General features: G+C 46.5%; 1 protein-coding gene and 1 pseudogene across 4 annotated transcripts in view; one reads left to right on the top strand and one right to left on the bottom strand.

The window, feature by feature from the left end:
* Positions 1-13,457, top strand: part of PACSIN2 (protein kinase C and casein kinase substrate in neurons 2) — a 112,884-nt gene that overhangs the window by 52,876 nt on the left and 46,551 nt on the right. The window contains exon 2 of one of the 4 annotated variants that reach the window (XM_016210241.2): positions 9,137-9,222. The exons of the other annotated variants lie outside the window; for them this stretch is intronic. The gene's annotated coding sequence lies outside the window, so the exon portion shown is untranslated. The remainder of the gene's footprint in view (positions 1-9,136; positions 9,223-13,457) is intronic. 4 annotated transcript variants of the gene reach the window in all.
* On the bottom strand, positions 8,202-9,489 carry LOC107534992 (keratin, type I cytoskeletal 18 pseudogene; annotated as a pseudogene).

Here is a 13,457-nt window from a genome sequence, read left to right as displayed (position 1 = left end):
CAGGACTGAGTAAGTATAAGTGATTCCCAAGCCAGCTCTCTGTGACTTGAAGAAAGGGGCTTGAATTCCTTTACTGGGAAAGCTCGAATGTCATGCTTAAGGGAATTACGGAAGGTGCCTGGTGGTGCCTTATTTTCCTTTTGGACTTTCAAGTCTCCCAACTAATGTCTTCTTAGGGTAGGAAAACTAAGAAATACGGCCGTGCAAAAAGAAATGCCAAACTTACACATTCCACCGTCCAGCGAAGGGGAATAAATGTTAACATCTGTTCAGGTATTTGCTCAGATATCCCCTCCCTAGGAAAACCTTCCTGACTGCCACTCTGTCTGCGATGGAGCCCCACACTCTGTCCCCACACTGGCTCTTTCCTCCCAGCCCTCACCCCACTTGCTGCCACATTCCTTACTGGTCTGTCTGTAGGCCCGCTGGCCCTGACTCTCAGCAGGGCCTTTGCCTCTCTCCTTCACCCCTGTGCCCGCATGCCTGGCACATCACATGCCTTCATTACGTTTTGTTGAGTGAAAATTCACACGCTTTGGTAATGCCTTCCAGACTTCTTTTCTGGGCAGTCACCACTCTTAAACATACATTTTTAATTAAGCTAAATAATTCGATGTTTTAAATACTACCAAGTGTCTGTGCGCTCCGGGACACGTTGTGTGTTCTTTTCAGTCTTTTTCCAGCTTCTCAGAGCAGCCTGTGCCATGGTTGGAGCACCTCACTCTCACTGTGCTGCAGACAGCAGGCTTCTCCTTCCTTCTCCCTCCCTCTCTCCCTCCCTCCCTAGTCAGATGTGACCTTGACTTATCTTTCCTACTGCTACACTGAGCTCATGGATTGCAGGGCCCTGTGTTATTATGGATTTATTTCACTCCCTTCCCCCAGCTCTTAGCAAGGTTTCTGGCACTGAGAAAGCAAATGTTTTTAAAATATTGGGGGAAAACATACATAAAATAATAAAACATCATTGTTTTGAATTAACATTTTACTAAGTTTTTCAGGTAAAGTATATATTTTATTGAAAATGTTTAAGAATTTGGGACGCAGGCTATTTTTTAAACCAGCCAAATTGACAAATGTTTTATTAAAGAAAGGCTCTGTGTGTGTGAGAGAGAGAGAGAGGGAAAGAAAGGGAAAGAGAGAGAGAGGGGATGTGTATGAGAAGGGAGAGAGAGGGTGTATGGAGTGTCTGTGCTGGTACTTGTGTGTGATGTTTATGTGTATGCCTGTTAGGTCTGTGCTTGGTGTTATAACTGAAGTTATGATAGTAACCAAGCCATTTTCTTTAGGGCTTCTCAGATAATACTTATGTATGCTAGCTGGTTGGGCATTTTATTATAAATGGAAATGTCATTACTTTTGCTCCTTTGTAATCTGGTAACTGGGAATGTTTATTAGGTAGCATCATGAAAAAAATATATAGGAGGTTTAACATAGCAGGTGTTTGTTTTGTGTTCTGGAGTTTTCAGTGGCACAACTGAGAAATGAGCATATAAGTCCTGTTTGCTAAAGTGACATGTGCCCTATGGGATGGGTCATGGCCAGGGAGACTGAGAGGAGTTGTACTGGGGACAAGTGGGTTAATAAGTGGGTTCCCTGTTAATTTTTTCAGATTACTGGATAGGCCTTCATGTTATATGAACTTTTTATTTTCACTTTTTTAAAAATTTTCACCTGAGGATATTTTTTCCATTGCTTTTCAGAGAGAAGGGGGAGAGAGAGAGTCACTGATGTGAGAGAGACCCATTGATTGGTTGCCTCCTGCACCCACCCCAGCTGGGGTGGGGATCAAGCCTGCAATGGAGGTAGGTGCCTTTGGCCAGAATCGAACCCAGGACCCTTCAGTCCACAGGTCAGTGCTCTAACCACTGAGCACAACCAGTTAGGGTTATATGAAATTTTTAAAAAAATAAAATCACCATCAGGTTAGAACTCAGTTGTCAGTTTGTCACACCAGGTCCAAACTGGCCCTGTGTTCTTCTCTAGAACAGGAGATGTTGGTTCTAGTTTGTACATTTGAATGAAATGGAATAGTTTCTTGAGAAAGTGGCACCATAGTTGAGTGCATAGATACCTACTTAAAAACCAAATTCTTTGATTGTTTGCATGACTTTTTTTAACTTCAAAGGCACATATTCACAGTACTTCTTGAGAAGTACTTGAGCAGCTCATTTCCTGACACAGCTCTGGTGGGCGTGAAGCTGCATCAGTGGTTTCCTAGCCTTCTCATGGTGGGTGGCTTGTCAGGACGTGCTGATAGGTAGATGGAGCATAGGTCTCTCTTCTTGCAGTGTAATGAGTGACTCAGGCTGGCAACCAGCAGTGTGCCCATGGGCACCCTGCCCTGTGTAAATTCTGTCCCCTCTCCTTGGAAGCCACAACCACTTCCCAGGGCTTGCTTCAAGGACCTCTGACAGTGCACTGAGCTGGTTTGTACCCCGTTCTCTTTGCCATACAGTTTCCTCTGCATGGGGTGCCTGTCCCTACTTCTCCAGTGATGAGTTCTCACGGAAATGTCAGCCCTGTGCATCCTTTCTGGATCCTCCTGTCTGTTCTGTAGCATTTTGTGCAGAATTCTCTTTGAGAAAGTGTCACTCTCTGTGTTGGAGGAGGTTGTGTCCGTCAACCCCATGGGAAGGGGAATGCTCAGTGTTTGTGCCTGGCTTGTTTGACGGAGGCTGATCTGTAGTCACCACCCTCACTCTGGCACTGTGACCAATTATTGAAGGCCCCACACTGGCCCTGTGCCTGATCTCAGACAGATGCCACTTGATCCTCAGAACCTCTAAGGCAGATTGGATTCCGTTTTACAGATAAGCAGTATCAATCACAGTCCTCTTAGGTAGTTTGGGTGAGGTGGCCAGGCCATTCAGCAGTCATGCCAGCATGTCTTGTAAAGAATCACAGATGCACGTTTCAGAGACCGCCTAGATTTATCCAGGAGTGCCATGTTCTTTGGTGGTGTCCTGTCTTGCTGCCTCTAGTTTTCAGGTGGACGACTCGCCGGGCCGCAGAAAGACTCTGAGGGAAGAGCCTCGGGAGGTGCCCCTGCTCTGTGCAGGAAAAGAGGCAGCGGGGAACTGCCCACAGAGGCCCTTTGTGTGACAGGAAGCCCTGCTTCTGGAAGGGGCTGCCTCAAAGTGGAGGGGTTGAAAGAAGCCGAAGCGGTTGACCTGAGGCCACTCTTACTCCTGCTGTTGTTCATAATGCCCTCTGTGGAATCTTGGAAACCTGCTTTAGCAGACCTTGAAGGTACCTCCTACCGCCACTCTCAGAGTCTGTGTTTCTCCTGTCACATCTGCCTTGTTGAATGCCCCCCTTTTCTTGCCCGAACAAAGGGCAGCCTCCTGACCCATTCTGTAGTTTTCCTTCTGCTGCCAGAGAAGCTTTCTGTCTCATCTGGGCCTACGTGACTTTTCTTTTTTAGGCTTTAAGTATGTCTCTTGAGTTGGAAAACTTGCAGCTCAAGGAAGAAGTATCCCACTGGGCAAGTCCGTCTGGCTGAGGGAAGGAACTCTCAGGAAGTGTTTGTAGCTTAGCAACTGGCAGCGGTGGAGCTGCACCGAGAACTCAGGGGATAAACATGAAATGAAGGTGCCCCAGACAGCAGCCCAATTCCCTGCCACTTCATCAGTCATGTCAGTTGTATCTGTGGCCACCTGTCACTTGTTAGGTACTGTGTGTAGGATGTCAGGACACCCTGAAGTGAATGGGGGAGGTGGTGGTGGTGATGAGCTGATATGTACTCATGTGCTCTCCAACCCTGAGCACTAGCTGGGTGTGAGAGGAGGGGAGAGAGAGAGAGACGACGAGTGTGTCTATGTGTGGGAAGGGATTCTAAGATTATGTTGGAATAACAGCTCTTCTGTCCTTGGCAGGCAGCTTTACGTGTTGTGGCGTAACTGGGACGACTCCTGGGTTAACATGGTGGCAAGTCAACGTACGCTTGTTCTTTAGAGCCATACAGTGAGTCTTTGTTGACTCAGACTGCCTGGGCAATCAGCGTAGAGAGCTTGCGTATGTGGGGCAGAAGAAGCCACATCTGTTGAATGTGTTTAATTGTGGCTAATACATACATCTTTATGACAGAGGTCATACCCTTTTCCATATTTAGAGTGGTAGAAAATCAGAATTGCAAAGACCCTTTTCATCTAGCCCACCCCCACATTGTGGAGAAGGGGAAGTGTCAGGAGAGGGTGTGTGGGGACAGACCCGAGAATGATTCCAGCCCCCTCCCCACTCAGGTGATAAAACTTGGGCAAGTTACTCAAGAGAGGCTTAGTGCAGACCACAGTGAGCGTTAGGGGCCAGGTGTAGAGTGGCCTGGAGTGTGGTGGGCACAGTGCATTACTGCTGTTACCTAGTTGGAAGCCAGGAGGGACCTGTACTGTGTGCTCAGCTCTGGTTTGGGGACGCTCAGTCAGCACTTCCTTCTCCTCCCCTACAAGTCCTTAGGCTTTCTTTGTCTTCTTCCTTTCTTACCCCCTAGACTGAGGTGGACTTTGGGTACTTGTGTTTTTGAAGGCCTCACCCTGGGTTATATTAGATATATTACATTGTGCTCCCAACTCAGTTTAAATATTTTTTTAACATTATAAAACTAATTGAAAGGGTTTTTTACTTTTACTTTTGAAACTGCCCCCAAGAAGTTAATTCCCCCTCCTTTCATTCATGTGTATGTTTGTTCAGAGGGAACAGCATGTGTGAAGCCCCAAAGGCAAGGAATGTGGTACTTGTGTAGTGCTAACTGCAGGTTGTTAACTGTGGCTGAAGCGGGTACAGTGTGACTCGGTGTTGAGTGGTGAGGCTGGAGGGGGCAGTGGTTAGAACTGGGAGGCCATGCTGGCCACAGTAAGAAACCTTGGAGGGATTTCAAGAAGAAGCATACTTCCATCTTCTGAAAGACACATCAACCACCGTGGTTGCATCATGGAGAATGAAAGGCAGGGAGACCATATCGGTGGCTGGGGACCGGTTAGGCCATTAGTGATCTGGGCAAAAGATGGTGGTGGCCTTAACAAAGGTAGCCATTGGGCGAAGCTGAAGGATTCAGGAAAAGACAGCCAGTGTTGTCAGGTCTTGGAAAATGATTTAATGTGATAGGATTGGTGGGGGGTTGGGTGTGGGAAGAAGAGAGTTTCTGGCTGGAGCAGCTGGGTAAATGGGAGAACCCTTCCCTGATGTAGGAAACCAGGACTGGAATTGGCTCAGGGCAGGTAGGAAGTGGTTTGCAGGGGCTGTGTCATGGCCAAATGGAGGGTCCAGCAGGCAGTCCGATGCGTGGGACTGGAGTTCCTATGAGAGAGCTGGGCCAGAGATGCCAGTTGGGAGTCCTGAGGTTAAAGGTGGTTTGGTGTGGGAACAGAAGAGCTTGCTTAGGCAGTGTGTGCAGCAGGAGGGTTGGCCTGGGACAGAATCCCAAGGCACTTCACTATCCAAGGCCTGGGCAGAGGAGGAGGGGAGCCAGGAGAGGTGGTAGTGTGAGCAGGGGTGTGGCTGTAGGAGGAGAGAGTGCAGGAGAGGCAGTGGAAAGATCTGAAGCTGCCATTCAGTTTCCCTAACACTGGGGAGCCTGAGAAGTATCTGCAGCCTGGGAGGTCTTGGGCTTTCTAGTCTGATCATTTTCATCAGAAAGATGGGAGAGGAAGCAGTAGGCTGAGAAATGAATGGGTGGGGTGAGAACTGGAGACCTTGAGAGTGGGTAGCTCTTGTAAGAAGCTTGGCTGTGAAGGGGAAAGGGGCGAGCAAGAGCTAGAGAGGGTCAGCCAGTCAAGGCTAAAGATGCAGAGAAAGGAATTGATGGGTGGAGGGATGTCCTGTGGCCATGAGAGGAAGGGGATGAGGGGACAGCCTTAGACAGGAGTGTGTATGCAGATGCCTTCGAGTTATGCAGGAAGTGGAGGGGCTTCTGATTGCCCACTTGTCCCTGTTCTCTGAGGTGAGATTTGTCATCTACTGAGAGTGAGAGGAAGGGAGGTGGCCAGGGAGATGGACTGCACGATGTCTCTGTGGGAGACAGCAGGCAGTGAGGAGGACTCCTGAGGAGGTGTGAGTTTCCTCCAGCACCCAATGTACTGCTTGTAACTGTGAGGAGGCTGAGGACAGTGTGATAGGTAGAGGTGGAGTTTTTCTCCAGGCAGGTGTGAGGGAGAATTAGACTCAAGGAACTGACGGTGTTAGTTCCTGTGGTGCCCTGAGGGTAAGAGGGATGAAGACAGGTGGCACTGGCCAGTCCAGGGCAAGGCAAGAGAAAAGGCGTGGTGGGGTTTAAGGCAACACTGAGGAGAAATGAGAGTTTATCTGATGAAAGACAACTTAGTATTACTATTCTTTAAATTTCTGGTGAAGCCCAGCCGGGCATAGCTCAGTGGTTGAGCATCAACCTAGGATCCAGAAGATCGCCGTTTGATTCCTGGTCAGCGCACATGTATAGGTTGTGGGCTCGATCCTGGGTCGAGGGCGTGCAGGAGGCAGCTGATCAATGACAACTTTCATCATTGATGTTTCTGTCTCTCTCCCTCTCCCTTCCTCTCTCTGAAATCAATAAAGATATATTAAAAACAAAATTTTCTGGTGAATTTTTTCCATTAATGTGACTAGTCCAAAGGAAGACACATGGTGTTTATAGTTATGGAAGGAGGTTCTGTGATGACAAATAGGAGGCAACAGAAAGTGTCCAGATGTCTGAATGATGAAATCTTCATTGTGTATCCACCACTTTCCTAGCACTTGGGCACGACCTCGGAGAGGCCTGATCCCATTTCTGTCTCTGTCTAACACTGACCGGTGGCCTGCCAGCCCCACCTTGAACTTCAGGGATACCACCTGCTGCGGACTCCTTCCTAGTGTGGGAGAGCTGGGAATTTAGTGAGTTTTTCTTTGTGTAAAGTCATTCCCTTGAATGTGAATCTGGCTTTATTATATGAAGAAAGTTTCCCTTTCCCTAATGCAAATATATGCATCTTAAAGCAGATACGCTGAAGCCATTTTACAGAAATGAGGCTAAGGAGATTCACTGCATCACCATGTCTCCTCCATCCTTTGTCCGTCCTTCCGTCCCCCCTGCATACACTCACTAGGTCATTTGTTGGTTCAGACATTCAGTCATTTAGCAAATTTTTGAGTGTCTGCCTCACTGAGGCTACAAAAATGAAAATAAAGTTTATGTGTAATGAATGTCTATGTGCTGTTGTACTCTGCTGCTTTTTGCTTATTCCCAGCTCCGCTTGTCCTTTGTAATGGCTGAGTGGTGTCCACTCTGTCAGCTCACCATGTTTTCTCCATTTGCGAGCATTTGACTTGTTGCCAGTCTTCGCTGCTATAAGTATTACCGAGATGAACATTTTGTTCAAGCTGTTTGTCTTTGAGTTTATTTGCTAGAGCGTATTCCCCAGAGTGGGACTGCAGGGTCAGAGGTCGGTAACTGTTATCTGCCTTGTTCTGTGTTTCCAGATTTTTCCATGAAGCCTATGGGCAGTGTTAGAGTACATTCCCATTGTCCTGTAGCCCCACTAAAACTGGCATTGTCATTTTAATTGTTCTTATTTTTACAAGTTATTTCCATTTTTAAAGGGAGTTAAACTATTTTCCCCACAGGGTAATTTTCTGTTAGACTTGGCTAGGTTATGCTGCAGTAACAAGCGAACTCCAAATCTCAGAGGCTTAACATAACAAAAATGTCTTTCTTACTCACTGTGCCTGTCCTTTGTCGGGCACTAGGTGCAGTTCCACATTGTCGCTCTGGGGCCAGGCTGGTTGAGGAGACTGCTTTCCTGTAGCTGCAGCAGGATGCTTCTCAGTGGATGACAGGCAGAAAGGAGAGGACTGGGAACCGTGCGAGGCTTTTCACTAGTTCTGTTGCCTGGCTTAGCAGGTAGAACTTCAGGGAGCCTTCCTGCCTGTGCCCCAGCTGTCTTTTCTCCTGTTGGCTTATCTGTGGCAGCTTCTTTGTGCAATAGAATTGGATCCTCAGTCATTATATCAGCCCTTAATATATTTTAGGTAAAAGATTTTGTTGGTTGTGTTGAATCCATTTTTCCTTATTTGCTTTCCACATGACATTTTATCATGCAAAGGCTTACATAAGTTTTGGGCACATCCATTTTTTTCTCTGGTATTTTTGTTTCCTTTTTCCCCCAGTGATCTCTGAACTTTTTATTGGCCTCCTGCCCCCCAAGGGGTGTCCCACTTCTGCTGCCTCCTTAATGCCTCAGAACTTTTCTATCACTGATCTCAGATACCACTTTGCCATCTACAGTCCTATGGGTGGTGGTCTTTTGGATGGATTTTATGGAGTTGCTGTTGTCCAGGGCGTTACCAAGATTGAAGTCCTCCCCTTCCAGAAGGCAGCAGTAGGTGGTGATTTCAGCCTCCAGCTTGACCTTGATGTTCAGCAGGGCCTCGTACTCCTGGGCCTGGTGCTCCTTCTCTGCCTAGGTCTGTGCCAGCTCTGACTCCAGGGGCAACAGGAGCCCGCTGAGCTGTTCCATCTGCATGGCATAGCATGTCTCCACCTATCCTCAGGTTTCTCCAAACTGGCCTTCAGATTTCTCGAGTCCAGGTGGATCTCCAGGGATTGGATTATATATATCAGCTCTGCGAGTGTCATCTCAGCAGCCCTTATCTCAGCGGTCTGTGAGGTTACCACTGAGGTGCTCTCCTCAATCTGCTGGGACTAGTACTTGTCTAGCTCCTTTCGGTTCTTCCAAGCCAGCTCATTGTACTGGGACCAGATGTCTGCCAAGATCTTGCTGAGGTCCTGAGGTTTGGGGGCATCCAACTCCACAGTCAACCCAGAGCTGGCAATCTGGTTTTGTAGACCATTTACTTCCTTCTCATGGTTCTTCATGAAGAGCAGCTCTTCCTTGAGAGCTTTGATCTCTGTCTCTGGCAGCAGCCAAGTGTTATTGGTGTCATCAGTGACCTTTCAGAGCCCATTGATGTCACTCTCTACAAACTGGTGCATGGCCAGCTCCGTCTTATACTTGACTGAAGTCATCAGCAGCAGGATGGGCATGGGCAATCTGCAGAGCAATGCAGGCATTGTCCACAGCATTGCAAAGATCTGAACTCTTAGGTCCTCAGTGGTCTTGAAATAATGCCCCCAATCTCTGAACTGGGGTCCCTTCTTCTCCAGGTGTTCCTGGATTTTGCTCTCCAGTCTCTGATTATCAGCCTCCAGGCTCCTCACCCTCTCCAGTAGGAGGCTGAGTCACCATTCAGGTACTGTATGGTCTCCTTCTCACTCTGTATACCTCCATACTCCTGCTAGACCCCCAACCATCCTCGCAGCCTGTCCCCTGGACCCCCAGACACCTGGATGCTGGTTGAGTGGGATATGGAGATCCAAGAGCCTGAGCCCCTGGCACCTGCATAGATACTGGCCGCCTGGGACCCCAGGGTTTGGTAGTTTGTGGAGAAGCTGGAGAGGGTGCTGAAACTCAGGTTCTTTAGGGAGAAAGGCAGGAGGCCAAGATTCAGGTCGAGCATCCTCTTCTGTTTCTTTAATGTCACAATTTATCTTTTTCTCAGAGCCAGAGAATAAGCTGTTTTCTTTGAGTTGCTTAAACTAGATTTTTATTTGGCTCTATATGACACTTCACACTAATCCTAATAAATAATGTAATGTCAAGGGATTTTAATCTAAGCTAACTTTGGTCCTTGGTGATATCTGTTTGTTTTGTAACATGAAAAGCCAAAGCACACCCCTTCAGTGCAACACTCCTGCATGATGAAAACACTCTGCAGGGTAGGAGCTTCCCTGACCTGATAGAGGGCATGGATGAAACTCACAGAGCTGGGAAGAGGAAGACTGAAAGGGCAAGATGCCTGCTCTCACTGCTTCTGCAACAGTGCTCTAGAGTCTCTCGCCAGGGCAGTGAGGCAAGAGAGAAATGAAGGACATGCAGATTAGAAAGGAAAACGTAAAACTATCTGTTCACAGATGATGTGATGTTGTATGTAAAAATCCTAAGGAATCAACTAAAAACTATTAGAACTAATATGTGAGTTTGGCAAGTTTGCAGGACACAAGATCAGTATATAAAATGTCTAGTCTTTCCATAAGCCAGCAGTGAATAATTAAAAAATAAAACTAAGAACATAATTCCACTTATAGTAGCATGAAAAATAATAAAATACTTAGGAACAAGTTTAACCAAAGAAGTACAAGACTTGTACAATGAAAATTACAAAACATTGTTGAAAGAAATTAAAGGTGACCTCAGTAAATGCAAAGATGCTGCACATCCATGCATTGGATGACTTAGCGTTGTTAAGATGGCAGTACTTCCTAAATTGATGCACAGGTTCAGCACAACCCCTTTCAAAAGCCCGGCTGACTCCTTTTATAGACATGAACGAGGTGATTCTAAAATTCATATGGAAATGCAAGGCATCCAGAGTAGTCAGAACAATTTTGAAAAAGCAGAACAGAATTAAAGCACTCACACTTCCCAGTTTCAGAAAGTTCTACAAGTCTGCAAGTATTCAAGACAGTATGCTATTGGCATGAGGATAGGTCAGTGGGATAGAATCAAGAGAACAGAACGAGTCCCTAACATTTATGGTCAATTGATTTCAGGCAAGAGTGCCAAGCTATTTCAATGAAAAGAAGAAGAGTCTTTTGAACAATTAGTGCTGGGACCATTTGAGATCTACATGTAAAAGAAATAATTTGGACCTCTGCCTCATACCACCTATGAAACTTAGCTCTAAATGAATCAAGAGTCCTAACTGTAAGAACTAGATCTGTAAAACTTTTAGAGCGAAACAGGTGTAAATCTTCAACCCCTGGGATTAGGCAGTGGTTTCTTAGCGGATACCAAAACAAACAACAAAAGGAAAAAATGCATAACTTTGACTTTATAAAAATTAATACATCTGTACTTGAAAGGATACTATCAAGAAAGTGGAAAGAGTGGGCAGTTGGAGGAGGCATAGGTGGGGCCGAGGGGGGTGCCAGCTTGAAGGGAAGGAACTGCGAACTGCGAAGACCAGGGACTGGCAGGTGCCCCATCTCCAGGCCATGGCAGTCTCCCTGTCCCCAGTGCAGGGCTCACATTCTGGTGGCAACACTTCCTAACTCGCTGACCTCAGTGACTGGGCTTCTTTCCTCCTCCCCTCCCACATCTGTAAGAGGAGGAGTGGGTATTAAAGAGAGGCGTGGAAGGCTCCTGGAGCACGCTGGCCCTCTGTGTGTAACTGTTACAGTGAACAGTAGCCGCTGTTGCTCAGTCAGCAAACACATGTTCTTCTTTGTGCAGCTGCCTGTGTGCAGCTCCTCAGATTTTGAGATGAAGATGATTGGAGCTTGCTCTTGAGCAGCTCACAGTCTAATAAGTTACTCTGCAATGCATTTCTTTCTTCTCATTGCATAGAATATACAAGTCTATTTTGGGAGTAAAATATTGTCCTAATTACCGAGTAAAGGAGGAAATTGAGTTTTTACGCCAGCATTTTTCCCCCCCATTTCATTTCTGTTTTTATTCTTTAATGGCTGACTCTGTAATAATAATAATAGGTTACATTTGTTGGACTGATCACAGCATCGTCCTACTCGAGTGTCACCATCACCACCTTCCCTGCAGCAGGCTGTACTAATGCAGAGGGCCAGGAAAAATCCAACTTCAGAAATCTGGTCATTGTGTCTGGTGCTAAGAGGAGTGTTCCTGCATTCAACAGCTCATGGAAGGCTTGATATGTGCAAACCCTTAAAATGCAGGCTCTGAGAAGTTGGGGACTTTATCTGTTCACTGTGGTCTTCCACACCTGGACCATAGTAGGTGTCCAGGGTAAGTGAATTGATGAGTGAATGACTAGAGGGACTGACCACAAAGTGCAGTGATCCTGTTTGTACAGTGATTTAGGGGAATGTCTTTCTCTCAGTAGGAGAGGAGACCAAGGCTGGCGGGAAAGTGGCATATGCAGTCAAGGCCAGAGGGAGCACTAGAATTCAGGCCTGGCTCCATCGTTCCACCCCAACCTTGAAAGCAAACATGGTCATATTTCTCCTAAAAATACTGCCCTGTGAGAGCATATTCCATTCCCACTGTGAGGTTGGCCCCTCATAGGGCTGTGGGGAGGGGGAGTAACTGGAGGTGTTAGACCACTTGTTTCTGGCTCAGCTAGGCCTGCTCTCCATTTTTCTTTCAGATCTTGGAGTTCTTCTATAGATTTTCTTGGGCTGTTGTTTGCATTCTCACATTAATATCAATATGGGAAGTGTATCATTTTTGTCCTTTTTAAGGAAACTTTTTCTATTTTTAAACCTGCAGAGCATCAAGTCAATATTTAGCTTGGGGAAATCTTCAGTCTGAGGCCCCACGTTCCCAGGGTGCTTGCCAACCAGAGGTCTCAAAAAGTATTGCAGTAAAAATCAGTCCAAGGCGTGGACTTGTCAGCTGACACATTTCTGTTACATAAGAAAAATGAATTTGGGGACATGTAAATGCTGTTTGCTCCAGCTCCTTGGTAAAACCTGGGGGTGAACTAAAAGCTGACGGCCTGGACTGAGAGACCTGGTGACTCTGGGTCTCATCCTACCTTTGTTGCCAGTTCCCTCTAACCTGAGACAATTATTACCCAGAACATGGAAAGCCATCTGAAGATGACCAGGGGGCCTGCCATGACTTGTTTTCTGTGAGCTATTCAGATGTAAAAGGCACCAGGGACAAAACTAGTCATTTCAAGGGTTACTACACAACTCCAGATCTAGTATTTTTTTTTAGTGCTGATTTCTCACATAGAAAATGTCACTTTCTCTAACCTTCAGAATCCAGACAGCACCTCCCCTCTTTTTCTCTCCCCTTCACCTTGTGGTCCCGTCTGATTTCTTGAGCACCTGTTTTAGGTTACACATAGATTAAAAGGGCAGAGACTGTCTCAGTGGAATTCCAGGTGGAGTAGGAGAAGGACTGCGTGAGCTGACTCTCCACCCAGAAATCGCCAGAGGGCCTGTTTTGTTTGTGCACCCTCTGCTCAGTGTGGTCCTTGACACAGGTCATACCCAGTGAACTGTCCTAGAGAAGGAACTTCCCCAAGTGCTTCTGAAGGCTGCTGTGCGACACAACAGTGAGGTTTGAGTTTATTTCCCTCAGATCACTGGGAGGGAAAGCTCAAGCCTTTTAACACCTCCTTGCACATTCCAAAGGCAGAGGCTTTCTTAAGTGTTTTCTGCCGGGCTTTCCTTTCTTCTTCAGGCCAATTTTAAAAATAAAATAAACTGACCCACCTTTCTCTAGGATCTTCAGAACCATTTCATTTCATTCTCAGGCCATAGGAATTCACTACTGAGTATTCACTATCCTATACAATTATGAGTTAGAAACTAATTCAGTTACTTTCTAATTTAGAAACAAAACCCCTAGTGCAGCTAGGGAGTGAATGATTTCAAAAGACATTCCCCAAAGTCACCTGAAGGGTCTGCTTGGCTTGTTTCAAACACATTTTCTATTCTG

Source organism: Miniopterus natalensis, chromosome 2 (assembly GCF_054644295.1).
Source record: "Miniopterus natalensis isolate mMinNat1 chromosome 2, mMinNat1.hap1, whole genome shotgun sequence".
NCBI lineage: Eukaryota > Metazoa > Chordata > Mammalia > Chiroptera > Miniopteridae > Miniopterus > Miniopterus natalensis.
The sequence above is the reverse complement of the archived record's forward strand: the minus strand, read 5'-3'. Positions and strand labels throughout refer to the sequence as shown.